This window comes from Dromiciops gliroides, chromosome 1, assembly GCF_019393635.1.
Source record: "Dromiciops gliroides isolate mDroGli1 chromosome 1, mDroGli1.pri, whole genome shotgun sequence".
Classification (NCBI taxonomy): domain Eukaryota; kingdom Metazoa; phylum Chordata; class Mammalia; order Microbiotheria; family Microbiotheriidae; genus Dromiciops; species Dromiciops gliroides.
This window is the reverse complement of record NC_057861.1, coordinates 733,501,585-733,517,368: the sequence shown is the minus strand read 5'-3', so window position 1 is coordinate 733,517,368 and position 15,784 is coordinate 733,501,585. Positions and strand designations below refer to the sequence as shown.

The window sequence follows — 15,784 nt, the reverse complement described above, 5'->3', positions numbered from 1 at the left end:
AGCAGTACAAAAGGACTGCCCAAAATATGTAAAAAGCACAGGTTGTGCACCATTTGTATTCAGTCACCCCTTCTCTCCTTTGCATTCCCCCATCTACCTGTCCAGCATGGCAGGAAGAAGCTGTAAGTGTGTTAACAAAAGGCAAGTATTACAAGTCAGAGAAACTGAGTTTAATTCCCAGCTTTGCCACTTAGCACCCAAGTAGTGTTGTCCAAGTCATTTCACCTTTTTTGTTGGGGGTGCTAGTGAAACTAAAGCCTCAGTTTCCCCATTGGTAAAAACAAAAGAACTTCATTATCCTTTCTACCTTAAAATCAATGATGATCTATGATAATCTCTGGGCTTCAGGTTCATTTATCTAATGAGAGAAACAGACTAAATGATTTTGAAGCTTCCTACCAACTCTAATTTCAATGATGTTTATAGTGGCCTAGTGCTTCCATTCTTCAATTCAGATGAAGTAACTTCCATTTGCATGTTACTAAACTGGGCATTGGGCATAGATGCCAAGGCCATGCAGAAACAGTCTTTGTCCTTAAAGGGTTAATACAATATTGCAGATACAATACACCAATGAAACATCTAATTACAAATTACAATTAATCTAATTGCAAATTACAAGGTAATCTGCAGAGAGAGAGGTGGGGGGAACAACCAACTGGTATAATGGGGATGAGGAAAGACGGCTTCATCAAGGAGGTACCATCAATGTTTCTGAGAGATGCCACTGAGGCTGGAGAACCTTCCAGACATGGGGGATGACCTATGTGGGAAATGCATTGCCAGGTGTGGAGAAGAGCCCAGAATGTAGAGCTTATGAAAGGGAATGTCATAACATAAGACCAGAGAGGGAGGCTAGGATCAGATTGTGCTACACATTTGAACGACTAATTCACGATATTGTTTTAATTAGTAATGACATGTGTTAAACTTCCCAGAATTACACCCATCGTGGATGATGGCACTGGGAATGAGTCATGAGTAAGCCAAAGGAAGGACACTCTAGCTACAGAGCTTTAGTCACTGTGACTGTTGAAATGTTGGAAATATGCAGATGGGCATAGGGGATGGATTTTAGAAAAGGGGAGAAAACATTTATTAAGTTCCAGGTACTATTTAAGCACTGGGGATACAAATTCAAGTGGACAAGAATCTCTGCCCTCAAAACATTCATATTCTTTTTTTTTTTTTTTTTGGAGGGGGCGGCAGGGCAATGAGGGTTAAATGACTTGCCCAGGATCACACAGCTAGTGTCAAGTGTCTGAGGCCAGATTTGAACTCAGGTACTCCTGAATCCAAAGCCAGTGCTTTATCCACTGCACCACCTAGCTGCCCCCAAAACATTCATATTCTAATGTGAGAAAGACAATATGCCATGGAAAAGGGGATGGTGGAGGATATAAGACTTAGGATATTTGTAGAAAGGCCTGGCTCCAGGCCTTTACGAGAAAAAGTAAAAGCTCACCTATCAGAGCCCATGGTGGCTCCAGGGGCAGAGTTCTAGGATTTGTGGGAAGGAAGTAGGAATGATGGAAAGGGTAGAGTTGGCATGATTTGAAACCAGTGGAGAAACTTTACTAAGAATGTTGGTTTCACACCCTAAAAACATGAATACCTACTCATAATACCAGCTTATGTTTAATGACCTTTTCTCACAGTATAATCCCTGACCACTGGCTCCCTCTCCTAGTCATATCTGTTGGTTAAGGAAATAAGCACCTCTTTGGAATATAAATATTCAGAACTGAATATGCATTCCCTTCCCCATCTCTTAACATGTAATGCCATTCCCATAAAGCACTGGTGGAAGGGGAGGAGAAAGCAAGCCAGGGCCTACTTTGAGAAGGACATTAAGTTAGAGAAGGTAGACTGGAAGATAACTTCAATGGGGAGATTCAAGTCAGAATGACTGGATTAAGGGAGTGTGGAAGTGTAGCCCAGAGAAGAAAGGCTTAGAGAGTACTTGAGTATTTGTTTCCTGTATATAAAGGGATAATTCATAACAGAGACTGCCCTACTTGGTCCCAGGGGGTAGTAGGAACAAGGTATATATAAAGTCACAAAAACCAAAACCTCAATTTAAGTCTAAGACAATTGCCTAATGATGAGAGCTATTCAAAATTGGCACTGGCTGCCTGAGGGGGCAGGGTGTTCGCTCATGTTGGGGGGCCCAATCAGAGGCTGGATGACCACTGGTTAGGGATATTGTTGAGGGGGACTCTAGTTCATCTGGGAATTGGACTAGATGACTCTGCTGAATCTGCTGGGCCTTTCCTCACTTCTAATCCTTCATAACAGATCTGTTGCATTTGATATCATTAGCTACCCTTCTGTCATAGAGACTGGCTTTCTCTGGGTTTTTATAACACTGTCTCTACTGGTTTGTTGCCTACCTGTCTGACCACCCCTTCTCTGTCTTCTTTGCTGGCTCATCTTTCACATCATGCTCCCCAAATATTGCCCAAGATTCCAGTGTAAGCCCTCTACCCTCCTACCTCTACTCTCTCTAGGTAATCTCATAACCACCCCTACCCATAGGTCTAAGTGGCATCCCTGTGCAGATGATTCCCAGCCTCAGCTTCTCCCCTGACCTTCAGCCCTGTTTCACCAAATGCCTACTAGAACACTTCAAACTGATGTCTCAGCGATATCCTGAACCCAACACACTGAAAACTAAACTCATCTTTCTTTCTCCTAAATCATCCCCTCTTCTAGACTTTCTACCAAAGACACCACCAACTTTCCAGTACCTCGATGACATAATCTCAGGATTAGGGTTGGACTCCTCTTTCCCTAATCACACACATCCAAGCAGTTGTTAGATCTTGCCTTTTCGACCTTCCTATACATCTCACTCACATGGCGACTGCCCTAGTTCAGACCCTCATTACCTCACCCAGATTCTGGCAACAGCCTTCTGATTAACCTCCTTGCCCCAAGTCTTTCCCTACTCTAGTCCAGCCCACTCACTGCTTGCCAAAGCAATTTTTAAGTACAGATTTAATCATGTGACTCTCCTACGCAACAAATTCCCTTCGCTTCTATGACAAAATAAAACTCCTCTCTTTAGCTTTTAGAGTCCTCTTCCTTTCCAGTCTCCTCAAACATCACTTTCCCTACTATATTCTGTAGACCAGACATACTGGCCTTCTCCTGTCCTCAGTCAAGATACTCAATCCCTCGCCACTCTGTCTTTATACTGGCTATTCTCCATGCCTGGAATTCCTCCCCTCCTTCCTTCTACCTTCTAGAGACTGTCCCAAAGTCTGAGACCCCCCTAAGGCACCAGCTTCTACATGAAGCCTTTCTTTTTCTTATCCTTCCCTCCCAACTTTTAGTGCCCTCCTTTCCAAATTACCTGTATGAGGTACACATTGATTAGCTAAATGCATTTATTTCTTTGTAGCATACTTTTTTTTTTTTTTTGGTGAGGCAACTGGGGTTAAGTGACTTGCCCAGGGTCACCCAGCTAGTAACTGTTAAGTGTCTGAGGCCAGATTTGAACTCAGGTCCTCCTGACTCCAGGGCCGGTGCTCTATCCACTGCACCACCCAGCTGCCCCTGTAGCATACATTTTTACACGTATTTCTCTTCCCTCACAACCCCTTCCCCATTATACTATAAGCTCATGGCAAGTAGGAATTGATTCATTTATTTTATTCATATACCCTGAACAGTGCCTGACACACAGTAGGTGCTTAATAATTACTAATTTAGAAAACATCAACAGACAAAATCTAGAAATTAAAACCCACAGATTGCTTTAGCTAATTGCTTCAACCTTATATGCCTATAACTTTCATTTTACTATTTTTTTATTTGGGGGGGCGGGGCAATGAGGGTTAAATGACTTGCCCAAGGTCACCCAGCTAGTAAGTGTCAAGTGTCTGAGGTCAGATTTGAACTCAGGTCCTCCTGAATCCAGGGTTGGTGCTTTATCCACTGTGCCACCTAGCTGCCCTCATGCCCATAACTTTCTTCAAAAGCTACATTGTAAAAACATAATTTACGAATGGGTAACAATTCAATTCAAGAAGTGTTTATTAAGCCTCAGCTATATGAAGGAGACTGTGTGCTGATATTAGGAATAGAAAGACAAAAATTCAAAACAATTGCTGTTTTCCAGGAGATAATATACTCCTTTGGGGAAAGCAACATGTAAACAGCAGAGTCAATACAAGATAATTTTAAAAGGAGGAGGGAGAACCAACAATGACTATAGAGAAGAGTATCTGCCCAGAGGAAGAAGCCTACCTCATGAGCCTTGAAGGCAGAGGGAGCCAGCAAATGTTTAACCACCAGCTCAGAGGCAGAGGCCAGGGGATGTACAGTCATTCAGTCAGCGTGTGTCAGCGGTGAACTTTTTGGTCCGGTTCTCTAGCCCCTTTTCCAGACAGTAGAGAATCGTTGAAAACAAATGATGTTGGGACTGCAAGGTGGCACACCAGATAGAACACTGGCCCTGAAATGAGGAGGACGTGAATTCAGATCTGACCTTGGACACTTATTAGTTTGTGTGACCCTGAGCGAGTCACTTAATCCTAATTTCCTCCAAAATGAATGATGTTTAAATTTTTATGCCTACTATCTTTGATTGTAGATCACTGACACGGACCTTAAAGATGACAAAGTCCAACTCTCTCGTTTTACAGAGGCCCAGAGACATAAAATGATCTCCCCACAGACATGCGGCTGTTAACTGCCTGGAGTAGGATTCAAGTATTAGGTCGTTCTGACTTCATGTCCAGCAAACAGCCTATCCTCTCAAGACTTTTATCTTAAATAAAACAAAACATGATGGGGGGGGGGGGAGAGCCTACATTTTTTGTCCTCTTGTTATTACTTAAAACAGAGCATCTGGCCCAATGAAATTTTGAAATGAACCTCATAGGGAAGAAGGGCAGGGGGAAGAAATCCATAATGATGTATGTATAAGAACAACAGCAGCTCAGCTTGCAAGACCAGACCTAAGGATTAGCACACTGACCCAGGCATCAGCTGTGTGCTAGACTCTCCACAGTAGAAGATAGGAAGGGATTGAGTGTCACTTTTTCTAAATATGGAATCATATTTTGAATATGTTTACTAGTGAGAATGGCATGTGGCTGTACTCAGATAAATGGACTGCCTGGGCATCCTTCCCTGGGTGCGGGGTCCAAAATGAATCATCTAGATGTGATGGCGGACAAGGATCAAGTAGCTGTCAATAAGATATCAACTATGGACTAGAAAAGGAAGGCAAGGACTCCGTCCCAGCCATATTTTAAATACCATACACAAGGTGCAAAAACTCATCTTTAACCATATGGCTGCCAGGACCAGAAGAGAGAGAGAGAGAGAGAGAGAGAGAGAGAGAGAGAGAGAGAGAGAGAGAGAGAGAGAGAAAGAGAGAGAAAGAGAGAGATGCTGTCCCATTTTCATTCAGTCTGCAGAATTGCTGAATCCATGGATTGTTGCCTTCTCCCCAACAGTCTTTTAAAAAATGCCAGGCGAGTTTTGTAGCTTGCAGAGAGTGTCAGTGGGATTGTAAGGCAGGTGCTTACATTTCAGTTTTTGTGGTCTGATTATCAACATAAGTAAGAAATGTTTTGTTGTGTTTTGTAAGCATGTTTATCATGCTGGGAAAATAACCACTACCAACCTGTTGGGACCATGTAAAACACAAGAGGAAGGATAAATGAACAGATCCTTTGCAGGGGGAGAGGGATGAATTCATCTATTCCTTCTACTGTCATTTCTGTGTTTTGAAAAAGAAACCTAACCTCTGGCTATGGGCATTTGCATCTCTAACTCCAACCAAAATAAAACATCCCTAAATCTATGGATTCGTGAGTTCCCATCTCATGGTCTTTTATTTTACCTGTATGAAATATATTCTATATTTTACCTGTATATTTTATCTGCATAAAAGAACATAACATGTAAGACAAGAGGGGATGGAAAATATTCTTTTTCATTATCACCATTTTAGCTAATTGCTGTGCTAATCTCCTTAGAGATTATGTTAATTATGCTGTCCCTCACATACTTGCTAAAATAAAGGTAAGAGCTTGTACCTATGGAATTATATGCTCATTAAAAATCTTTGATCTCAAAGCATCTACTTTTTGAGTTAAAAGTTTTAGCCGTGACCACCATTTTTGTTTGCTCTGCCCTATCTAAGCACAGCACAAAATGAATATTCTCGTTTTCAATTCACATGCATAAAAATGTTAGTGCCTGACATCTGTAAGCAGCTAAGCAGCGGAATGTAACAGAATGCTCTAAAGGAGGTCTGAGGGTACTGAGAACAAATGGATACTTCAGAGGATGGATTTTGCTTACCAAGCATTATGCTGTGGGGTGCTTTTTGTGAATGAAGTTTAGATGAGTGGTGGAAGTAAAACCTATTATCTGATAGCTGCTGGACAGGCAATGTTCAGTAGGTAGATGGGCTCTGGTCCAGGGGCTGGGGGTGTGTCTGCCAAAGGAGCCCACTGAAAATCCTGTCTTTCAGGGGCCATTCAGAGGCTTTGAGGCTGTCGGCCTTCCTGGAGGGCACAATAATATCCTTGGCAATAAGGAGACCTGCCATACCATCTGCCTCACTTACAACCAGCAGGTATCCCTTTAATTTAAGAGGCATTGTAGACAGATTTGAGGGGCAGGTTCAACATACTGAGGAATAAAGGTGTCCCCCTCTCTAAACTGCACTCAATTAGACTAGTTCAACCCACAAACAGAGCCCCACCACAAAAATCACAAACTGAAATTAGCAGAGCCAAATGGCTAACCCGAGAGACCACATCCAAGCATTTACTGAAGGAATGAAAACAGCATCAACTCAGTGGAGGCCCAGAGCTGAAAAGCAAGAGGGCTCCCATATGGGATCTCAAGCCCCACTCGCCTGTTCTGTTCCTCAGCCCATTTCCCCATTTTGCACAGAGGAAAAGGAAGATAGGAACCCCATGAGAAACAGAGAGAACTACAGCTATCTGCTCAGTGGAAAAAAGGAGGAACAAAGTCTGGTGATGATTGTGAATCCAGGGAGCATTCAAGATACCCAAATTTATTTTAAAGAAGTTGACCCAAGCCCTGTTGGTTGGTTCCAGTTTAAATCAAACGTGCAAAGAATCTCCAGGCACCGATCATTCAATGATATTAAGTATCAAAGTAACCACAGAAACTATCTCCCCCAACCCCCACCCAAGCTAGCAGCCAGATTTAAGAAAAATCAGGAGCAAAGAATCTCTCTCTCTCTTTTTTAAATAGAAACTCATCAACATCTATCTATCTCCATAGAGAGGGGTGTGTGAAATGGATGGCAAAGGCATAAAACTCTGCATATCTATGTACCAACAAAAAAGCCCTCATCAGAAGACTGTGATTCAAAAGCCTTAACATTTGGGGTTGGTTTTATAACTACAATGTCCACTTGCTTCAGAAGAATAAGAAAATACACATTAAGGAGAAACAGCCAGTTCATAAGACCTGTAGGAAATAATTCTCCATTGACAAGACAAAGCCTCGAAACTGGGGGATCTTTAGTTAAATTGAAGTTAGATGAATAAAGTTCCCTGACCCTCCAATAATTCGCTTCTCTTAAGGCCAGATGTATAGCTTGCCACTACAAGTGCTCTATCTCCTCCATAAGTTGAAGCGCATTCTAAACAAATATAACTGTTCTCTCCATCCCTGGGTCCTTCGGGCTTAGGACACTCCAGGCAGAGGAGGCAGGGGGATATCAGTCCTACTGCCCCTTTAAATCAAGTTGAAAGTCTCCCGGCTTTGCCCATTCACTAAAAGAGTCAGGCATTCCAAATAGACATTCAGCCTACAATCACACAGCTAACTAGTCTGTTTCCTCCCCACCCCACCCCCATCCATCCATCCATCCATATACACACGTACCTACCCACATATCTCTTACCTAGATAAGACAATGTGTGTGCCTGAGAACAAACTTAACATCCTCAGCATTTACATTCAGGCTACAAATGGTCATTAGAGCTTGATCTTTTCCTCTCTTATTTCCCTGGGAGCGGGAGATGCTTTCTTAAGTGCAAAGGCATCCAGAGCTAGCAGCCAGCGGTAGTCAATGAAGACAGAGCTGCTCTTCTCTCTCCCTGCCTGCTTTCCCCAGCTCAAGCCTGAACAATGTGAGAACATACATTGACAAACACCTGCTGTAGTCCATTAATATGCACGGGGATTTTTTTTTTTTTTTTGCCCTGAACACTAAGAGGGCATTCTCCTCCTCCTCCTTCTCCAGGAGGCATCAGGAGCTCATTTCTCCAGCCCCTCCCGCACCACCCCGGGCAGCCCCCTTTCAGACGTGACCCCCTTTCCAACCGATCCCCCCCCCCAAGCCCAAGCTGACGACCACACTTTGGAATGTACTTCATTAAAATGTAGCTGCTGCCCAATTCCAACCTGCAATGCGGAGGAGGAGGAAGAGGATGAGGGGGGAGGGGAAGAGGAGGATGGAAGAGGCAGGAGGGAGGGGGAAGGGGAAAAGGAGGAGGAGGAAGAAGGGGAAGAGGAGGAGGGAGGGAAGGAGGAGAAGGAAGGAGGAGGTTCAAAAGAGGAAGGAGGAGGAGGGTGAAAAGAGGAGGAGGAGGAAGAGGAGGGAGGAAGGAGGAGGAAGAGGGGATACAAAGCGCGCGCCACGCTTCCTCCCCAATTTCGCTCAAAAGCCCCATTGTTCGGCGGGCATCTGCTCCCGCTCCCAGCCCATTCGGGCCGCTGACCCTGCTTTTCAGTGCCCGCCCGCGGGCCGCCGGGCCTCCCAGAAAGCCCGGCAGCGGGAATTAACAGGCGGCACTAGCCATCTGTCCTCGCCGGCGGGGAAAGGATCCGGCAGCCTCGCCTCCCCTCCCTGGGCATGTATGCACTCACACACGCGCGCCCGCGCACACAGACACACACACAAGCAGGCAGGCATACACACACACACACACACACACACACACACACACACACACACACACACACACACACACACACACACACACAGAGTCTCCCAACCTCCTGGGCAACAGACACCCAGGCGCCCGGGCTGGTCAATTTCAGGCTGGCTGTGGTCACTGTGGCCGAGCCCTTAGGACTGGCCACACCGATCTCCATTTCCCAGGCTCGCGCCTACCGGGGAAGAGGAAAGAGCGAGGATGGGGAGGGGGTGGGAACCATGCAATAGCTCTCACTTGCCTGAGTCCTCGGAAATTCAAGTCCCCCCAAAAAGGACTGAAGCCTTCCTTTGTGAGCTCTTTCTCTCTCTTACCTTCAAGTCGTGGGCTGTCAGGCTCCCGGACACTGCAGCAGACGGGGGACCACAAATGCAGGGAGCTTAAAGTAGGTGGTGGGGGAGGACGCGGCTGCCTGACATCAGGGATTTCGGCCACATGACAAAAAAAAGGGGGTTTGAGAGAAAGAAGCTGGCAAGTAGCAGCTGACAGCAAAACGGGAAAATGCAGAAGCCTGCGCCTTTTATATTATTGGCGACATTTCTAACACATGACAACAATTTCCATCTGTATTTAAGCTGGGAGTGTGAAAAAAAAAAAGGCATTACATCACAGCCCCTCTCTTCCTAGAGGCTGCTGACTATGTAGGCCAGGGGGATTAAAAGTCACCTGGGGAGGGAGGAATCAGAGCTAGCTAGGCACTGACTTTTCCCCCTTATGTTTAATTTCGTTATCACACTCGGGCTCAGATGGCGAGGCTAGCGCCCAGGGAGGGCAGAAAAATGGTACTGCCCTATTTGCAAGGCGCTGGGAGGAGGGGAAAAAAAGAAGAAAGAAACAACCCCCTCTCAGTAGAAAATGCAGCCCTCCGGTTTCTAACAGGCATTGCCAGATAAGGGGGCTGGACATAGTTTCCCTTTGGGTAGCAGGTGTCCAAGGGTTTCAAGTCCCCCTAAATCAACTTATTTCTGCTACCTTGTCCTCAAAGCTATTTGAAAGGTAACAAATTTGAAAGGTAACAATTAGATCCATTTTCATTTTTAAAAAAAGGGGGGTGGTTGGGAAGGAGTATGGATTTAGAGAATCCAGGGAGCAAAAAGCTCCTGCCACTGAAGGGAGAGCACTGCTCTCTGGTTCTGAATCAACAGCGCTCCTCTTTCTTCCTTCCTTCCTTCCTTCCTTCCTTCCTTCCTTCCTTCCTTCCTTCCTTCCTTCCTTCCTTCCTTCCTTCCTTCCTTCCTCCCTCTCTCCCTCTCTCCCTCTCTCCCTCTCTCCCTCTCTCTCTCTCTCTCTCTCTCTCTCTCTCTCTCTCTCTCTCTCTCTCTCTCTCTCTCTCTCTCTCTCTCTCTCTCTCTCTCTTTCAGTTGGTCTCTGTCTTACTCCAAAGGCGGCTGCTGATGCTCTTTAAAGAACCTCACAAGCCACCATTGCCATTGTCACTTTACAATGATATCTACTGCATTTCTAGCTGAAATTGTAGGGTACTTTTCGTTTTCTCAGAAAAAGAAGGGGAAAAAAAGCACCTCCAGGATTTAGAAGAACAAGTTTTCTAGATTTTTTTTTGGTCAGTTACACTTATGAAGCACACTGCTCATTGGGTAGAAAATGTCCAATGACTCTTGAAAGACGATGTAAGGGAGCTGGCTAGTGTTTTTGCTTTAAAAACAAATTTTTTCCTTAGGTAAGAGATGGGGGTTGAGGGGTAAGTGGGTTCCCCCTCACAAAAGAAAAGTCTTTCAAGGAAAGGCTGGATGATTACTTGTCAAGGATGGTAGTAAAAGGACGCTGGTTCAACTGGGTGAGCTTCTGAAGCCCCACCCGCCCCCAACTCTGAGGTTCTGTCTAGTCCATCCCAGGAGGAACAAAAACAAAACAGAATAAAGAAAAACAAACAAACAAACAAACAGGTGGCAAAAGTCAGAGATGGGAAAAGCTGATGCTGCCGGCTAGGAGCTAGCAAAAAGCCAGAGGAAAGAGGAAAAGCAATTAGAAGATTTGGCAGTTGCTGGAGAGGGTGGAGAAAAATAACACATGCAAGTGGTGAGGGGAACATCAGCAAAGGACAAAATAATTGAAAAGGGCAGTTCAAAAGCAACTCTTGAGGAGGGGAGAGGGTTAAAAAGGCAGCAAGGAATTGGAGGTAATTATGGATAATGTGACCGTGCAGATGCCAAAATGAATCCCATACATTCACTAACTGTGTGACTCAGGACAAGTCAACTTGAATGCTCTCAGCCCTCATCTGAAAAAATGGGGGGATAATAACAGCACCCACTTCATAGTGTCATTGTAAAGATCAAAGGAGATCACATATATATATATATATATATATATATATAAAGAATTTTGCAAATTTCGCATGTCTCCTCACATGTGTCTTTAATGTGTGTGCTCACACCTATGCATGTACCCACATGAACTGCCCCCCCCAATGTTCCAAAAGTCACAGTGCTTAAAACCATACTAAGATTTTGGTGGGCTTTCTCTCTCTCTCTCTGTATGTATGCATGCATGCATGCATGCATGTCCTATGTATACACATACATACTCTTTACTTTGCTTTTTTTGTTGTTATTTGGTTTTGTGTGGCAATGAGGGTTAAGTGACTTGCCCAGGGTCACACAGCTAGTGGCAAGTGTCTGAGGCCAAATTTGAACTCAGGTCCTCCTGAATCCAGGGCCAATGCTTTATCCACTGCTACCTAGCTGCCCCCCCACCCCCATACATACTCTTTAAATCCGATCCTTTCATAGCCACTATAGGGAACTAGCTGGAATGTTTATATTTACAACAAAATAAATAGCAAACAATTAGAACTGACTTGCTTGAGTGTCAATCTTTTCCCCTAAATGATCCCTTTTTGTGAAAGCCCCTGCACTTACACTATTACAGTGGGAATGGGACTACAACCTTAAACATAGAGGCTAAACCTTAAATACAGCTGAGATGGGAAAACTCCAACCCCGACCCTGAACTGTACTTGAACCCTCATATAAAACAATAGCATGAGCCTATAGACAAATATGACAATATACCCTGGCTTTTTTGAGATGAGTCCACAGTTTCAAAGTTGAGCTTCCAGTAATCCTGGCTTCACATCTACTTTGAAGAAGGTGAAAAGGTCATCAGAGTTGAATGTCAATGTGAGCTTAGGTTTGGGGGTGGGGGAAAGGGAATGAACATAATAGATCTGAGGATTTCCCTCATTTTCCCATCCTATAATTGCAACAGGAAACTGAAGAGCAAAGAGAAGCACATCATATGTACCAGGATCTTCAGAAACCTTTAGCCTTAACCTAATGCTGACAAATAGAATTTGTATTTTATTAGGTTTTTTCTATGAGAAAGCAATTGTACGGGGCAAATTAAATTGCTCTTTCCAGATGAGGATACACGGAAACAGCACCAAAGGGGGAAAATACAAAAGCCTATTTCTTCATAAAAGAAAGGCAGACTTTTGCTTGGAGTACTCAAGCATAGAGTTAGCTTCCCAGGCTTCCAGAGAGAGAAAGAAACACCTTTCGTATGGTTTGAAAAAATTCATAGGAATGACAACATATTTTTAAGCTGCGCTTTGAAGGCTGTGATTTTCTCACTCTGGGGAAAGCACAAAGAGAAAGGTCCAGTGAAAAGTTGATGCCGGGGTCTATACCAAAAGCTCACACACCTGACTGTCAGAACCAATGTCCTGGGGCTTGCGTGGTCAGAAACCACACAAGCACTTATTTCACCTGACATGGATTTTATTTTCTGGAAAATACAAGTCTTCTTCTTCCTTCTTCCTTGTCTTCTTCTTCCTCCTCCTTCTCCTTCTCCTCCTCCTCCTTCTTCTTTTCTTCTTGTTCCTTCTTCTTCTTCTCCTTCTTCTTGTTCTTTCTTCTTCTCCTTCTTCTTGTTCCTTCTCCTTCTTCTCCTTCTCCTCCTCCTCCTTCTTCTTTTCTTCTTGTTCCTTCTTCTTCTTCTCCTTCTTCTTGTTCTTTCTTCTTCTCCTTCTTCTTGTTCCTTCTCCTTCTTCTTCTTCTTCTCCTTCTCCTTCTTCTTCTTCTTCTCCTTCATGGTTTACATAGAGGTCTGGGTTTGGGTACTGGCAACTTTTTTGGCTATGGGATTTACATTTACAAAGTAAATACAAGTTTTTGTTTGTTTTCCCCACAAGGGACTGAGCTAAGCACTAATAGCCAGAATATCAGGAAAAACCTTTAAAAAAAAATTTACTCTGTATATTCTTTATATCTGCTTATCCATATTTATGTTGTTTTTCCCAAAAGAATGCAAGCTTCTTGAGGGCAGGAACTGTTTTGTTTTATTTTTGATTCCCCAGAACTAGGCCCGGTACCTGGCATATGGCGGGCACTTCATAAATTATGGATGAATGGAACTCAATGGGGTTTATCGTACATGATACAGAGAGAGGAGGAAGGGAACTAGGAGGCCTCTTGATACAATCCTCTTATTTTACAGATGAGGAAACAGAGATAAAATGACTTGCCCAGGACCACAAAGCTATGGAAAGAATGGTAGACCTGGCATTAGAACTCAGGTCCACTGACTGCAAATGCCTCATGCCTTTTGCTCTGCCACATTGGAATGGCATTAGGAGAGGCTTGATAATTGAAAGCCTTGTTAAGGGAGGCAGTCAGCCTAAGACAAGAGAGGAAATGGTGAGGTTGTCTAGGCCAACAGTCAGATGCTAAGAGAGCAGCTACTCCATTCAAAGTTCCAGTGGTGCCCAATTAAAGAAACAGGGAGCAAGAAGAGGGGTCATGATATGGCACTTCTGAATAAGGATCTCTCCCTTCTGTGACTGAACAAAAACAGTTATGAGATTTTCAGCCTGGAGTAGTGTGTAGGCTTGTTTGTTTTTCCTGTTTATTCTTATCAAAGAATCTTCCTGGTGGGAGGGAGGAGGGCTTGGACTTTGGAGAGGGATAGCAGAAAGGAAGCATCTTCCCTCATTATCATACTGCACAGGGCAATACATGGAGAGAGAGAGAGAGAGAGAGAGAGAGAGAGAGAGAGAGAGAGAGAGAGAGAGAGAGAGAGAGAGAGAGAGAAAAGATGAAAATCCAGACAAGTGGGACCATGAGCAAGATCTGAGAGAATTAAATAGTCCTTCTTTCCTCCCTTCTCACATTACAAGATTTTAAATGGAGAAATCCTTCTGGGGACTTTTAAAATGTTACCCAAATGGTTGGGACTTTAATAATATGTGTTGAATCAGTGATACCTATATAGAACATGTTTTTAGAGAAATAATAGATTTAGAAGTAGAAGGAATATCAGAGACCATCTCATCCAACCCCTTTATTTTACAGTCTAGGAAACTGAGGCCAGGGGAGTTAAATGGCCTGCCCATGGTCATATAGGTAATATATGTTGGAGGTGGGATTTGAACTCAGATCTGTGACTTCATGTCCAGATTTTAACCCCTGTCTTTCCAAAGCATATTCTCTTTGAAAATATAAAAGAAACAAGGAAATGATTTGTAATTGTAAGTAAGAAAAGGGAAAGTGGGGCAGCTAGGTGGCATAGTAGATAAAGCACCAGCCCTGGATTCAGGAGGATCTGAGTTCAAATTCGGCCTCAGACACCTGACACTAGCTGTGTGACCCTGGGCAAGTCATTTAACCTTCATTGCCCCACACACAAAAAAAAGTGAGAAATGGTACTAAATTATACCCAGCTACTCATTTGGAAGGCACCCTGGAACAGCAGGAAAAGGACAGCTTCTGGAGTCAGAGTAGGGGGATCAAACCCACTTCTGTCCTTGTGGCAATCACTTAACCTCCCTCAGACTCAGTTTCTTCATCTGTAAAATAAGGAGTCTGGATGTGATGATCTCTGAGGTCCCTACCAAATCCAAATCTGTGATTCCTCTTTAAAAAAAAAAGTTCTATATAAGGTGTCATGCATTCCACAAATATTTCCTAAGTACCAACAATGTGGGTAACATTTTAAAAGTCTTAGGGGGTTGGGAGTTAAGGATGGGAATACAAAGAAACAGCACACATCCCAAAGTTGAAGTGCTTGGTAGTACTGTTTCTGGATGTTACTACTATGTAGAATAAATAAAGCAACACTAACATGTACATAGTATTTTAAAAGTTTGCAAAGCACTTTATAAATGTCTCATTTTGTTTCATTTAATCCTCACAACAGCTCTGAGAGATGGGTGCTATCATTATCCCCATTTTACATTTAAGGAAACTGAGGCAGGCAGAGGTTAAGTGACTTACCCAGGGTCACATAGCTAGGAAGTATCTGAGGCTAGATTGGAATTGAAGTTTTCCAGAATCCAGGCCCAAGGCTCTGTGTGCTGTGCTGCCCCCTAGCTGCCTTGATAATGGATAGAGAACTGACTATGGTGTATAGTTCTGCCTGTGACCCATATTGGCTGTGAGACCCTGGGCAAATCACTTGATGACTCAAGTGTCCTAGGCAGCCTTCTACGAAAATACACAGCAAAAAAGGCAGCAAATTTGCATTACTGGAGGGAATTCCCTTACAGATACTTCTTTTCTTCAATTAAATCACAGGTTTGGACCAAAAGAAAATGATAGAAACAGAACAACAAGTCAGGTAGTATCATGTAGTGGACAGAAACTTGTCCTAGAAGTCAGGAAGACCTGGGTTCAGGTCTTGCTTCTGACTCTGTTACTCTGGGTTACACTGATTCTCTTATAGACTCAATAAGACTGCAAGTTGCCAAACAGTTGAAATCACCAGGGGTGATAGAGGAAGTTTTGTTCCCCAAGGGGTCTCCAGATATATCCCCTTCATTCCCAGTGACAGAAAGAATATCCAAAAATAGCCTAGAATATTGCGTTATCATTTTTCCCAAG

General features: G+C 43.7%; 1 protein-coding gene across 14 annotated transcripts in view; it reads right to left on the bottom strand.

Annotated features, from left to right (window-relative positions):
• Positions 1-15,784, bottom strand: part of MAGI1 (membrane associated guanylate kinase, WW and PDZ domain containing 1) — a 720,361-nt gene that overhangs the window by 259,255 nt on the left and 445,322 nt on the right. Inside the window, exon 1 of one of the 14 annotated variants that reach the window (XM_043993678.1) lies at positions 9,260-9,469. The exons of the other annotated variants lie outside the window; for them this stretch is intronic. The gene's annotated coding sequence lies outside the window, so the exon portion shown is untranslated. Of the gene's footprint in view, positions 1-9,259; positions 9,470-15,784 lie in introns of those variants that run through there. 14 annotated transcript variants of the gene reach the window in all.